Source organism: Capra hircus, chromosome 27, assembly GCF_001704415.2.
Source record: "Capra hircus breed San Clemente chromosome 27, ASM170441v1, whole genome shotgun sequence".
Classification (NCBI taxonomy): domain Eukaryota; kingdom Metazoa; phylum Chordata; class Mammalia; order Artiodactyla; family Bovidae; genus Capra; species Capra hircus.
Window position 1 is genome coordinate 41786631 of NC_030834.1, and position 14384 is coordinate 41801014.

Genomic DNA, 14384 nt, shown 5'->3' on the forward strand with positions numbered 1-14384 from the left:
AACCAGTCAATCTTAAAGGAAATCATCCTTGAATATTCATTGGAAGGGCTGATAATGAAGTGAAGCTCTAATACTTTGACCACCTGATTCGAAGAGCTGACGCATTGGAAAAGACTCTGATGCTGGGAAAGATTAAAGGCGGGAAGAAAAGGGGACCACAGAGGATGAGATGGTTGGATAGCATCACTGACTCAGTGGACATGAGATTGAGTAAACTCTAGAAGATAATGGAACCCAGATGTGGCTGTAGTGTTGCAGTCCATGGGGTTGCAAAGAGTTGGACACAACTTAGAGACTGAAAGACAGCAACTAGGATAGAGAACAGTGTGGACAGGCTGCTGGTTTAGCTGAGGTGTTCACAGAAGGCTCCTCAGGGGAGACCTCGGGCTTATCTCCTTGTGCCAAGAAGGCAGTAATACAAAGATGTGGCTCAAGGGCATTTTAGGCAGAAGGAAAAGCACATGCCAGGAAACGTGCTTGAATTGTTCCAGGGCAAGACGGTGATCACATCTCATTGAAGATCTGTCAGTGATGCCCTTGATCGTCAATACCACCTGCATGACAAGTCCCGTGCTCCTGTAAAATGCCATGTCTCCTGATCCAGCAGACTAGCTGACCTGCCCACTGGGCTTGTCTATTGGCATCTTCAGTGTAACAGTTCAAAAGGGAATGTTTCCCCTTCCGAGCTTAATCCGTTCTCCTCTTGCTTTCCACGCCCCTGAAATGACGGGTTCCTTGAGACAGATAACTCCCTGTCTCCCAGGCCTTCTGACCTAGCCGGCCACAGAGTCGCTTCCATTTCATCTCCAGCACAGTGAGGCTCTGTAGACTGCACTCCATCTCCCGGTCGCCTGCCGGTCCAAGCCCCCATCATCCTTTATGTGGACAGCGTCTACAGCCTCCTCCCTCTCTCTGCCCAGTTCTCTAGTGTAAGTCAGACCTTCTCACCTGAGCATCTTCAGTGGTTTCCTGTTTGGTTATCACTTCTCGAGCTGCACTAAGATGGGTGACTGGGCCTTCATTTCTCGGTTCTGTATCTTCCCGTCGGAGAAGCTTGACTTCTGTGTTTTACTGAGCAGGGGGCTAATTCTGTTCACCCTGCCCTTCGCTGACGCCACTGCCCCTTTAAGTGCCAGCAGAGGCCAGTGCCGCCCCCATCCTAGATGTGGTCTTCGCCCCCTCTGTCCCTTACTTTCTAATGCCATTCTGTTCTTCTCTCCGCAGCACCTTTCAGTTGTGATGGCGACTGATGCTCTGGGGTTGTATCATCTGATGCTTTCTCTGTGAGGTCTTCTCCCTAAACCTCCTGGAGGCTAACCCAGAGGACGCCCTGTACTGGGCGTTCAATCAATACTTTGCTGAGTGGATAGTAAATAACTAAATGGGATTGGCCGCAATTAACTTGCTATTTCTATTTCCAAGTGTTATTTCCATGGTGATTTTGATTACTCAAAATATCAAAAAATCATTTGAATTGTTTGCTTCTTATGAATAAAAATGCAGAGTTTGTTCAAAAATAATGTTAACATCTATTGTGGGCTTTTAAATGTATCACAATAGCACTGCAAGAAACAAGTGTAAATACTGTGAAAACAAAATTTCAAATCCACTTACTGCTAAGTTGAAAGGCACAATTTCCAACACAACCAGTTTGTTTGAGAGACACTAAGACCTGTATTCTTGAATGACAGTTCCATTTGTGTCTCTTGGCCTCTGGTTGTACTATTTCAAGTCATGTCTTTCTCTTTCTTTTTTTACTTTATGAAAGCTTTTTTTTTTTTTTAATGTTGCTTTCAGTAGAATATCATTTTACCTGCATTGTTTCTGTGTCTCTCATGGGATATTTTCCATTTCCTTAGTCTTTTATAAAATAAACTTGTGTTATAACAACCCTCAATGAAATTTCACTGAGGATGGAAATTACAGAGACAGACTCATGGAATATTAGAGTTGAAAGAAAACACAGAAATAATTTAGCCCAAGGAGTTTACAGCAAAAAAAGAGAGAGGAGCAAATACTGGTAGAAGTATTCTTTTTATTAAGAATTGCTTGGCATACTGCAAAGCTAAGACATTAAAGCCTCACAATAATGCTTCATGGCAGATATTTCAGGTGAGAAGATGGAGGTTCATAAAGGCTCAACAGCAAGCCTGCCCAAGATTCCACTGGCATTAAAGCATCTGTGTTTGACCCCAGCTCTACCACCCACCACACCTTGAAAGTCACTTAACCTTTCTGGGTTTTACTCTCCAGAATGAAAAGTGAAGGACTTGGCTACTTTTTTTTTTTTTTTTTTTAATTTTCATCACTAAATTTCCGTGATTTTTCTGAGACAAAACTTCCATCTTATTTTTCAGTTTACATCCTATAATAATGATGCCTGTCTGTTTTCCCTTTTCTTAATCCCAAATTATGTTTGTTTCAGCATGAAAGATGTTGCCAAATTAGCCTAAATGCTATTCTTTTCCCATTTACCATTTGTAAGAAAATGTAAAATGTTGATTAAGTGTACTCTTGTGGTATTTACTATTTAAGAAAGTGAAAAGTCCAGAGTTCAAAGAAAACATTTCAAAGTCAATACTTTTGACTAACTGTATACAAATCTTCCTTGACAGACAATGGGGTCATGTCCTGATAAACTCATCATAATTTGAAAATATGGTTAACTAGAAATGCATTTGGTGCACCTAACCTACTCAACTTCGTGGCTTAACCCAGCCTACCTTCAACATGCCCTGGACACTAGCCTTGGGTAAAATCATCCAAAACAAAGCTTATTTTACAGTGAAGTGTCGAATGTGTGTGCTAAGTCACTTCAGTCACGCCTGACTCTTTGCGACCCCATGGACGGTAGCCCACCAGGATCCATGGGAGTCTCCAGGCAAGAATATTGAGGAGGTTGCCATTTTCTCCTTCCGGGGAAATCTTCTCAACCCAGGGCTGGAACCCACATCTCTTATATCTCCTGCATTGGCAGGCAGGCTAGCACCACCTGGGAGCCCATGTCGTTTGTTGAAAAGGGCACTTAAAGAAAAAAACAGAACAGCTGCTGGATCCAGGCTCTCTAAGTATATGGGCACTTGACTCTCATGATTGTGTGGCTGATGGGAAACAAGCTGCTGCTGCTGCCAACCAGCATCACAAGAGCTGAACTGACCACACATTGATTAACATGTATCTCTTCACACCACTATAAAGTCAAAGCATTTTAAGTCAAGTCAGTTGTGAGGTGGGGACCATCTGTAGTTCATACACATTTTAGGTTTCAGATTATCAGCACATGTAACTAAACACATCCACATGTACATACACACGATGAGGAAGAGATCGGAATGCCGTGTGGCATGCATACATGAAGTAAGTGAGACTCCTCCTCAGAGGGGAGTTTGGAGGAGAGTGGGTACATGTGTACGTATGACTGAGTACCTTCGCTATTCACCTGAAACTAGCACAATATTATCTGTTAACCTGCTTTATCATTGCTGTTCAGTCGCCAAGTCACATCCAATTCTGTAGCCCATGGACTTCAGCTCACCAAGCTCCTCTGTCCTCCACTGTCTCTGGAAGTTTGCTCAAATTCATGTGTATTTAGCCAGTAAGTGGGCTCTACTCCAATACAAAATAAAAAGGTTTTTCAAAAAAAAATCTATAGTGGAAAAGAATCTAATTTGAATCACTTTCCTCTATACCTGAAATGAACATAACAGTGTGAATCAGCTATACTTCAATATTTCTCTTTTTTTTTGGAAATGAGGCATCTCAGTCAAACGCATTTTCACGGTTTGACATCTGCCTCAGTTCTGGACTTGGGTTCTCTGTATTTCTGAGTCCTCCATGTCTTTGCTCACATGTTCCCTTGCCTGGTGTCCCCCCTCCCGACCAGCCCCTCCACTTCTCCAAAATAACTTGAGGCTGTGTGTGTTTTCAAATGACCGTTACTATTCTGTAAGAAATGTTCTATAGCAGTCAAAAAAATACTGCTGTTTCTTAATTTTACATTTGCAAAACATCTGATTAAGGTTCAGAGTGAAATTACACATATAAATTTCTGAGATAGTGAGAATTTTAGGAGTGACCAAACTAGTTTGATTTACCAATATATTAATGCTAAACTCTACGTTTCAAAAAATTATCAGAGAATTTGAGTTCTGCCTGCCTAGAATTCATAAAGATATTCTAAGCATTCTCTTATTATATAGTATTATTGTAAATACACACTAATAATGTTATATAGTAGATTATAAAAATATATGGCAGATAAATCATTTGTATTAAATATTAATTAAATATTGTCAATATTTATATATTTAACTATTTTATGTAAGCAAATATGAGTTATTAACATATATTTGACTGAATATTATATCTATTTAATATTTAATTAATTTAAAATTAGTAACATGAAAGCATATATATGCATAAGTGAAAACTAAGTAATTCATAAAATGTATGATACATGCTGATACCATTTACATTTACTGTATTAGTATTTACTTATATACAAGCTTCTAAAATCACTTATACTCCACTATGAGAAAGAAACTTTCTATGGGTGCTCATTACTAGGTAATTAATATTTCCTATTTTTTAAACCTAGTAATTGACAAATAAGGTCTTACAATTTAAATGTATTACCTTTAATATAAAACATTTAAATACCTGTATTTAAATGTAAATATCAGTTCAGTTCAGTCGCTCAATCGTGTCCGACTCTTTGTGATCCCATGAATCGCAGCATGCCAGGCCTCCCTGTTCATCACCATCTCCCGGAGTTCACTCAGACTCACGTCCATCGAGTCTGTGATGCCATCCAGCCATCTCATCCTCAGTCATCCCCTTCTTATCCTGCCCCCAATCCCTCCCAGCATCAGAGTCTTTTCCAATGAGTCAACTCTTTTATATATTTTATATATTCATATATATGTATGTATATAGTCCTGAAATATATATATATATAGTCCTGAAATCAATTATACTGTACATTGACTTAGAGCTTTTTCCCCCTTTTCTCTCATATTTCAGGTTTATTATGCTAGTATTTTAGATGCTATGCAAAATAGTAATATTAATCGACCTGGTCACATGCTATCTTTCCTGTTAGAAGACCAGCAATGATTAGGTATCCTATAAGACATCTCTGAGTAGGCCCTAAACATTGTTCATGAGTCCTAAGTCCAGAGTGCTTACATTTTCACAAAGACCAGCACAGAAGTGACAGGCAGGAGACTCTAGGCTAAGGCAGCTCGGTCCTCAGGTGAGGGTCACTCTGCACCTGTGGGGCTAGAGGAGGTCTCTTGTGGGGGCCAGTGGAGGTCTGAGACAGCTCCTCTGGGTGCTGCCAGGATACATCCTAATAAAAATCTTGGAGGATGCTGTGGAATTGTACAGAGATGAGGACCACTCTCAGGGATCTTATAAAAGCTTCAATGCTGTTAATTTGTACCAATTTTGTACTAGCATATTATTATATTTATTTTTATTTGAATAGCAAATAAACACCTTGGTTTAACTTGAAAATGCATAAATGAAATAATCCCTCTCTGAATATTTATTGGCTGCCATAGTGATTATAGCAGTTGGAGGATAATTTTTAACATTATATCACATATAAGAAATTGACTTGGTCTTCCTTCTGTCAGAAAAGCAATTACTTGAAGTGATAAATGTTCAATGTTAAAGAGAAATAAAAGCTTAACAGTGAGAGAATTTGGAGTATCTAAGATCACCTGGAACATCAGATCCTTGCAGGTGGTAGTTGGAATAATATTAGAAAGACAGAAGGTTTTGAATGCTGGCCAAATAGTCTATACATATTGTACAATAGAAAGCAGATAAACATTGCTTGAAAGAGCTTCTCAATAATACATTTATTATATTAGCATAGTTTATTACAGTATGATATAGAAATAAATTACAGTAAACCAAGAGAGAGTTTAAGATAATGGCCTTAACTGGAAATAAGAGAACTCAGGTAAAATCAAAACATAAAAATTATGCTAGTGGACATTCAATTTCAGTGTTTTAAAAGTGAAAGAATTAAAGTATGCCGTGATGAAAGAGAGAGAGCACCCAGGTAAATATGTCCGACGTGTTAAATTAAACACCTTGAAAATACAGCCAAGATGCTCACAGATAAAGGCAGTTGTACGTGGGTGTTTCATTCAGTTCAGTTGCTCAGTCACGTTTAACTCTTTGAGACCCCATGGACTGCAGCACGCCAGGCCTCCTTTTCCATCACCCACTCCTGGAGTCCACTCAAACTCATATCCATTGAGTCAGTGATGCCATCCAACCATCTCATACTCTGTCATCACCTTCTCTTCCCACCTTCAATCTTTCCCAGCATCAGGGTCTATTCAAATGAGTCAGCTCTTCACATCAGGTGGCCAAAGTATTGGAATTTCAGCTTCAATATCAGTCTTTCCAATGAATATTCAGGACTGATCTCCTTCAGGATGGAGTGGTTGGATATCTTGCAGTCCAAGAGACTCTCAAGAGTCTTCTCCAACATCACAGTTCAAAAGCATCAATTATTTGGTGCTCAGCTTTCTGTGTATGCCAACTCTCACATGCATACATGACCACTGGAAAAACCATAGCCTTGACTACACGGACATTTGTTGCCAAGTTTGGTCATAACTTTTCTCCCAAGGAGTAAGCATCTTTGAATTTCATGGCTGCAGTCACCATCTGCAGTGATTTGGGAGCCCCCCCAAAATAAAGTCTGCTGCTGTTTCCACTCTTTCCCCATCTATTTGCTATGAAGTGATGGGACTGGATGCCTTGGTCTTTGTTTTCTGAATGTTGGGCTTTAAGCCAACGTTTTCACTCTCCTCTTTGACTTTCATCAACAGGCTCTTTAGTTCTTCTTCACTTTCATGGCCATGAGGGTGGTGCCATCTGCATATGGGAGGTTTTTGATGCTTTTTCTGGGTTCTTGATTCCAGCTTGTGCTTCATCCAACCCAGCATTTCTCATGATGTACTCTGCATATTATAAGTTAAATAAACAGGGTGACAATATACAGCCTTTTCCTAGTTGGAACCAGTCTGTTGTTCCATGTCCAGTTCTAACTGTTGTTTCCTGACCTGCATACAGATTTCTCAGGAGGCAGGTCAGGTGGTCCTGTATTCCCATCTCTTTCAGAATTTTCCACAGTTTGTTGTGATCCACACAGTCAAAGGCTTTGGCATAGTCAATAAAGCTCATTCGTGTCCGACTCTTTGCAACCCCATGGACTGTAGCCTATCAGGCTCCTCTATCCATGGGATTTTCCAGGCAAGAGTGCTGGAGTGGATTGTCATTTCCTTCTGCAGGGGATCTTCCTGATCCAGGAATAGAACCTGGGTCTCCCACATTGCAGGCAGACGCTTTGCCATCTGAGCTACCAGGGAAGCCCCTAACACAGCAGAGGTGGGTGTTTTTCTGGAACTCCCTTGTTTTTTCAATGATCCAGAGAATGTTGGCAATTTTATATCTGGTTTCTCTTCCTCTTCTAAATCCAACTTAAACATCTGGAAGTTCACAGTTCACATATTGTTGGAGCCTGGCTTGGAAAATTTTGAGCATTACTTTACTAGCATGTGAGAGGAGTACAAATGTACGGTAGTTTGAGCATTTTTCGGCATTGCCTTTGTTAGGGATTGGAAAGAAAACTGGCCTTTTCCAGTCCTGTGGCCACTGCTGAGTTTTACAAATTTGCTGACATATAGAGTGCAGCACTTTCACAGCATCATCTTTTAGGATTTGAAATAGTGCAACTGGAATTCCATCACCTCCACCAGCTTTGTTCATAGTGATGCTTCCTGAGGTCCACTTGACTTCACCTTCTAGAATGCCTGGTTCTAGGTGAGTGATCACACCATCGTGATTATCTGAGCCATGAAGATCTTTTTTCTATGCTTCTTCTGTGTATTCTTGCCACCTCTTCTTATTATCTTCTGCTTCTGTTAGGTCCAGACCATTTCTGTCCTTTATTGCGCCCATCTTTGCATGAAATGTTCCCTTGATGTCTCTAATTTTCTTGAAGAGATCTCTAGTCTTTCCCATTCTGTTGTTTTCCTCTATTTCTTTGCACTGATCACTGAGGAAGGCTTTCTTATGTCTCCTTGCTATTCTTTGGAAATCTGCATTCAAATGGGCATATCTTTCCTTTTCACCTTTGCTTTTTGCTTCTCTTCTTTTCGCAACTATTTGTAAGGCTTCCTCAGACAGTCATTTTGCTATTTTGCATTTCTTTTTCTTGGTGATGGTCTTGATCACTGTCTCCTGTGCAATGTCACATACCCCCATCCATAGTTCATCAGGTACTCTGTCTATCACATCTAGTCCCTTAAATCTATTTCTCACTTCCTCTGTATAATTGTTAGGGATTTGATTTAGTTCATACTTGAATGGTCTAGTGTTTTTCCCAACTTTCTTCAATTTAAATCTGAATTTGGCAATAAGAAGTTCATGATCTGAGCCACAGTCAGCTCCTTGTCTTGCTTTTGCTGACTGTATAGAGCTTCTCCATCTTTAGCAGCAAATAATATAATCAGTCTGATTTCAGTGTTGACCATCTGGTGATGTCCATGTGTAGAGTCTTCTTTTGTGTTGTTGGAAGAGGGTGTTTGATATGACCAGTGTGTTCTCTTGGCAAAACTCTATTAGCCTTTGCCCTACTTCATTCTGTATTCCAAGGTGAAATTTGCCTGTTACTCCAGGTGTTTCTTGACTTCCTACTTTTGCATTCCAGTCCCCTTTAAAGAAAAGGACATCTTTTGGGGTGTTAGTCCTAGAAGGTCTTGTAGGTCTTCATAGAACCATTCAACTTCAGCTTCTTCAGCATTACTGGTCGGAGCATAGACTCGGATTACCATGATATTGAATGGTTTGCCTTGAAACAAACAGAGATCATTCTGTCATTTTTGAGATTGCATCCAAGTACTGCATTTGGGCTCTTTTGTTGACTGTGATGGCTAATCCATTTCTTCTAAGGGATTCCTGGCCATAGTAGTAGATGTAATGGTCATCTGTGTTAAATCCACCCAGTCCAGTCCATCTTAATTCACTGATTCCTAGAATGTTGACGTTCACTCTTGCCATCTCTTGTTTGATCACTTCCAATTTGCCTTGATTCATGGACCTAACATTCCAGGTTCCTATGCAATATTGCTCTTTATAGCATCAGACCTTGCTTCCGTCACCAGTCCCATCCACAACTGGGTATTGTTTTTGCTTTGGCTCCATCTCTTTATTCTTTCTGGAGTTATTTCTCCACTGATCTCCAGTAGCATATTGGGCACCTATTGACCTGGGGAGTTCCTCTTTCAGTATCCTATCATTTTGCCTTTTCATACTGTTCATGGTTATTTCACTATCCATCCATTAATCTGAGGTCCAAAATACTTCAGATCAAAGCAATGTGTTTCTGACAACTTATTTCTATGTAAACTATACATTTGAAACCCTAACGTTGTGATAAAAAGAATTTGTTATCAAAAATGACAGCAATTCTTGTTTCACCTATTTCTATGTTGTTCTTCAGTCACTCAGTCATGTCCGAATCATTGTGACCCCTTGGACACAAAGTCGTGTCCAAATCTTTGTGTCTTTCACCATCTCCTGAAGCTTGCTCAGACTCACGTCTCTTGAGTCAGTGATGCCATCCAACCATCTCATCCTCTGTTGGCCCCTTCTCCTCCTGCCTTCAGTCTTACCCAGCATCAGGGTATTTTCCAATGAGTTGGCTCTTCAAATCAGGTGACCAAAGTATTGGAACTTCAGCTTCAGCATCAGCCTTTCCAATGAATATTCAGGATTGATTTCCTTTAGGATTGACTAGTTTGATCTCCTTGCAGCCGAAGGGACTCTCAAGGGTCTTCTTCAACACCACAGTTCAAAAGCATATAATCTTTGGTGCTCAGCCTTCTTAGTGGTCCAACTCTCACACCATACATAACTATTTGAAAAACCATAGCTTTGACTACATGGACTTTTGTTGGCAAAGGAATGTCTCTGCTTTTTAATACACTGTCTAGATTTGTCATAGTTTTTGTTCCAAGGAGCAAGTGTCTTTTAATTTCATGGCTGCAGTCAGCATCCACAATGATTTTGGAGCCCACCAAAATAAATAAAGTCTGTCGCTGTTTCCATTTTTTCCCCATCTATTTGCCATGAAGTGATGGGACTGGATGCCATGATCTGAGTTTTTTGAATGTTGAGGTTTTAGCCAGTTTTTTACTCTTTTATTTCACCTTCATCAAGAAGCTCTTAGTTTCTATGAAGCTTGTCAGTATATGTTTATCATTCTGGGATCAAAACTGACAGCTGGTAGAGAAGGTGCATATATTCAGTAGAAAGAAAAAAATATCAAAAATTCTATTATGCATATGAAAATGTCCCATGTGATGCTGTTTAAGTGAAAACAACCCTGTTATAGCTAAATGAAGGAAATTACTATAATATGAAATATTGTTGAAATGAACTTTTAATCAAGGTATTGGCTTTTGAGGAAAGAGTAATACGGATGCTTCATTCTTACTGTGATACAGCATCTTGCAAATCAAAAAAGGGAAGTGCCTTAAAAAGTAAAGCCTGAATCCATTAAATGTGAAAGAACAAATGTCAGTGTTGACTTATTCAACCTGATTATCGCAGAAAAGCCTGAGGTTCACACTACCCCACAAACACACATGCCTAGCATGGGGTTTTTGACATATAAAGGTCATTGATACAGTGGAGATATTGCTACCTGAGGAATTTCAACTAGAATGTGTTTTGTGTAACAAGGTTCTTGATTGTTATGCAACTAGAAACATATGTCACCTCTCTGAAAGTTTAAAATGTTTAGAATTAGTCTCAAAATTAATCCGGCTGAAATATGTCTTTAAGTTTCTGAAGAAATAAATATCAACAATAAAAATATGCTATAATAAGTCACAGGAGCAATATCACTAAAAAGTGTGAGTTGACTTAAATGACTTTATTTTGGATTATTAATCCAAAGATCTATTAATATAAACCAAATTTTAACTTTGAAAAATGGCATCTTACATGAAGGTTTAATATTCCAGTCAATTCGTTGTTCTAGTGCTCTGAAGGTGGCTAATGGTCTCATGTGGAAAGCCTGTGGATCTGGTCTTTTTTACTGCAGGAAAATTGCCACCAGATGGCATTTGAACTAAAGCCTCGTGGTTGGGACCATATGGCTTCCCATGTGTATGCTTGACTGGGAGATAACACATGAATACACCTTTCTCCTTTACTTTTTGGTTCATTTTTACAATAAAATGAATTTTATTATTAAGAATTTAAAAATTATTTTAAAAGCCTCACTTTAATTCACAAAGGCCTTTAATATGCACTATCTCACTAGCTCAGTGGAGCAAATGTAAGAAAATAAACCTGGATCTATAATCAATTGAGCGGTAACTCTGTCCTCAGTTCTTTCTTGGAAAATGGGTTTGACATTGTCTCCTCATGGAATGATTGTAAGGATTCAGTTTTAAATGTGTATAAATGATACTTATAGTTTCTAGCCAAGATTAAATTGGCTTTAATTTAATGTTAAGTAAAGTTTAATTTTACATTATCATCATCATCATTCGTAGTACTTTATTTCTAATTACTTCTGATTGTTTCACTAATCTAAATCTTGTCTATGCCAGTTTATTTGTTTATGATATCCTTTTTCATAGAAGCAATTTGTGCATACTTCTTTTGTGTTGATTGCTTCCTTTACTAGGGCACCAATCTAGCTATATAATTTGTTCAGAAAACAAATCTGTGTTGAATTTGAATTGACGATCACAAGACATGTCCTCAAAGACCAGGATAATTTTCACTACTGAACAAATCTTCTGTCCACTCACCCATATGAGGTAAAGCCAAACTATTGACACTGTGTTGTGGTGAAGGAGAGTGTAGCATTTATTGCTGGTGCCAAGCAAGGAGTCCTGATTGCTAGTGCTTAAAAGGCCTGAACTCCCCGAAGTCTTTCGTGAAAAGGTTTTTAAAGACAAGGGGAGGGGAGCGGGGTTTCTGGGTGTGTGATCAACTCATGGACATTCTTCTGGTTGGTTGGTGGTGAAGTAATTGGGAGTCAGCATCATCAGCCTTCTTGTTCCAACCAGTATGTGCTTGTGGTCAGGATGCAGTTAACCTCTTCCCTCTGGTGGGTGGGGCTTTCAGTATCTTCAAAGCAGCTCAAAGGACATGGCTCCAAATGTTATCTGTCTCTTAGGAGGAACTGAAGGTCCTTGACTTTGTTTAATGGCTAAAGTATTATAATTTTGTCTTGCTTGACTGTTTTCCTTTCTTTCTACATTTTCTCACTTCTCTAATTTAGTTTATTATTTTGAGCTTGGGGAAGAATTAAGAGGCTCAAGTATTCTATGGACAAGAAGAAAGCAGAGGACATGGAGAAATCTGTCCTGGGAAGGCCTTGTAGGACCTGGCTCGGTTACAATTTAATGGGAAAAGCATGCTCCTTACTGCTCTACTTACTTCATAGGAACCTTGTGAGGGTCTAATGAGATAGCGTAAAAGCCAACTGCTGTGAAAGAGTAATTTGATTATGTATACATTAATATAATTTCCACAGTTTTAATCTAAATTCATTCAAAGTCTTTTTCAAACTATCTGATTTGTATCTCTTCATCCACGTGTATAATTTTATATCTTACATTACTATTAGTTAATGATGGGTCATGAAACTACCTACTGAATATTCCAGTTTTGATTTTAAATTCTAAGATTTTGACTGAAGTGTCATATATTTGTTAGTATTTATGACATGTGTCCTGTGATATTTGGTTAAGATATAATTTGACAAAATTAGAGTTAAAATGATAGTAAGTCCAGGAATTCCTCTCTTTTGGAAATGTTTCTCTCCAGCATCAGGATCCTGCTTGAAGCAAATATATCACCATCATTCTTTGCAAGTTTCAGCTTCAGTTTTGAGACACATTAATTGCTGATGATGCTAATGGAATGAGTAGTTGAGTTTGAGGAACTAGTTTTCTTGTACATAAAGTGTCACCATGGATGTCTATCATTATCCTGTTACGCGCCTATCTCTGTTTCAGAAAATCAAACATATTTATCATTTATCTCTCATCATTTTTTTGTTATCTTCCTGCCATCTGCAAACTATTCAGACTTAACTATTTCATTCAGTGCACTCAGAGAATTCCAAATAAGCACTCTTGTTTTGAATAAGTAAGCAGCTTTGACATTATCTTTAAAAAAGACCCAGAATACTTTGAGTTGATTTGTGTGGGTTCCTTCAATTTGTCATTAATTTTTTGCTACTATTCCATGTGAGAAAAACAGAGACTATATAGAGGTAGATCTTTCTAAGCCTTTAAGTTGTTGATAGCTCAGTTGGTAAAGAATTTGTCTGAAATGCTGAAGAGCCCAGTTCAATTCCTGGATCAGGAAGATCCACTGGAGAAGGGATAGGCTGTCCACTCCAGTATTCTTGGGCTTCCCCTGTGGCTCAGGTGGTAAAGAATACACCTGAAATGCAGAAGACCTGGGTTTGAACCCTGGGTTAGGAAGACCCCTGGAGAAGGGAAAGGCTATCCACTCCAGTATTCTGGCCTGGAGAAGTCCATGGATTATATAGTCATGGGGTCACAAAGAGTCGGACACGACTGAGTGACTTTCATTTTCACTTTAGACCAGTGTGATAAGCTAAAATAGTGCAGTAAGAACCACCCTACTGTGGACTACTTCCTCTATAAACAGTGATAGCCATTCACCTTGAGGAGGATGACTTGACACAGTAATAACTGTTTCACTTGAGCAAATGTGGGAGTTATACAGCTGATTATGGCAGAAAAAATATGGTGGACGTTAAATTCTTTATTGAGGCTTGACCTCAATAAAACTAGAACACTTTTAGAAAATAAATTTTAGAGACGTTTTAGTAGACCACTGACTACAGATTTAAAAACCTGTACTGTAACAAGATGGTACCAAGAGTTACAAATTTGAAATTCAAACATGATAAGGTCCAGAGTGAAAAAGAGATGATCACTACTACCTAACAGGACGGTCTTCCCAGAAGCATTCCTGCAGGCTTCCTCTCATGTGTCATTGAACTGAATTGAGTCACAAGACCACTACTGAAAATTTCTGGAAAGAGCATGTCACCTTGATTGGATTAGACTACTCAGATAGTGGGATGGTTACTGGAGTAGTGGCCACTCTAACAAGCAAATGAATCCTTTAAAAACTAATCTGTGATTGTAAACCATCCTAGCAGGAGGAAAGACTCTTTATACACAGATTCAAAAAATAAATCAGCACACTGCACAAGAAGATTGTTATTTGTTTAACTTAAATGATAAGCATTTTTCATGTTTACAATATAATAAGTAACTTTATGTGAAATA

The 14384-nt window shown here is 38.8% G+C and overlaps 1 protein-coding gene across 1 annotated transcript in view; it reads left to right on the top strand.

The window, feature by feature from the left end:
• The window catches only part of CSMD1 (CUB and Sushi multiple domains 1), a 2085346-nt gene that overhangs the window by 1437016 nt on the left and 633946 nt on the right, over window positions 1–14384 (top strand).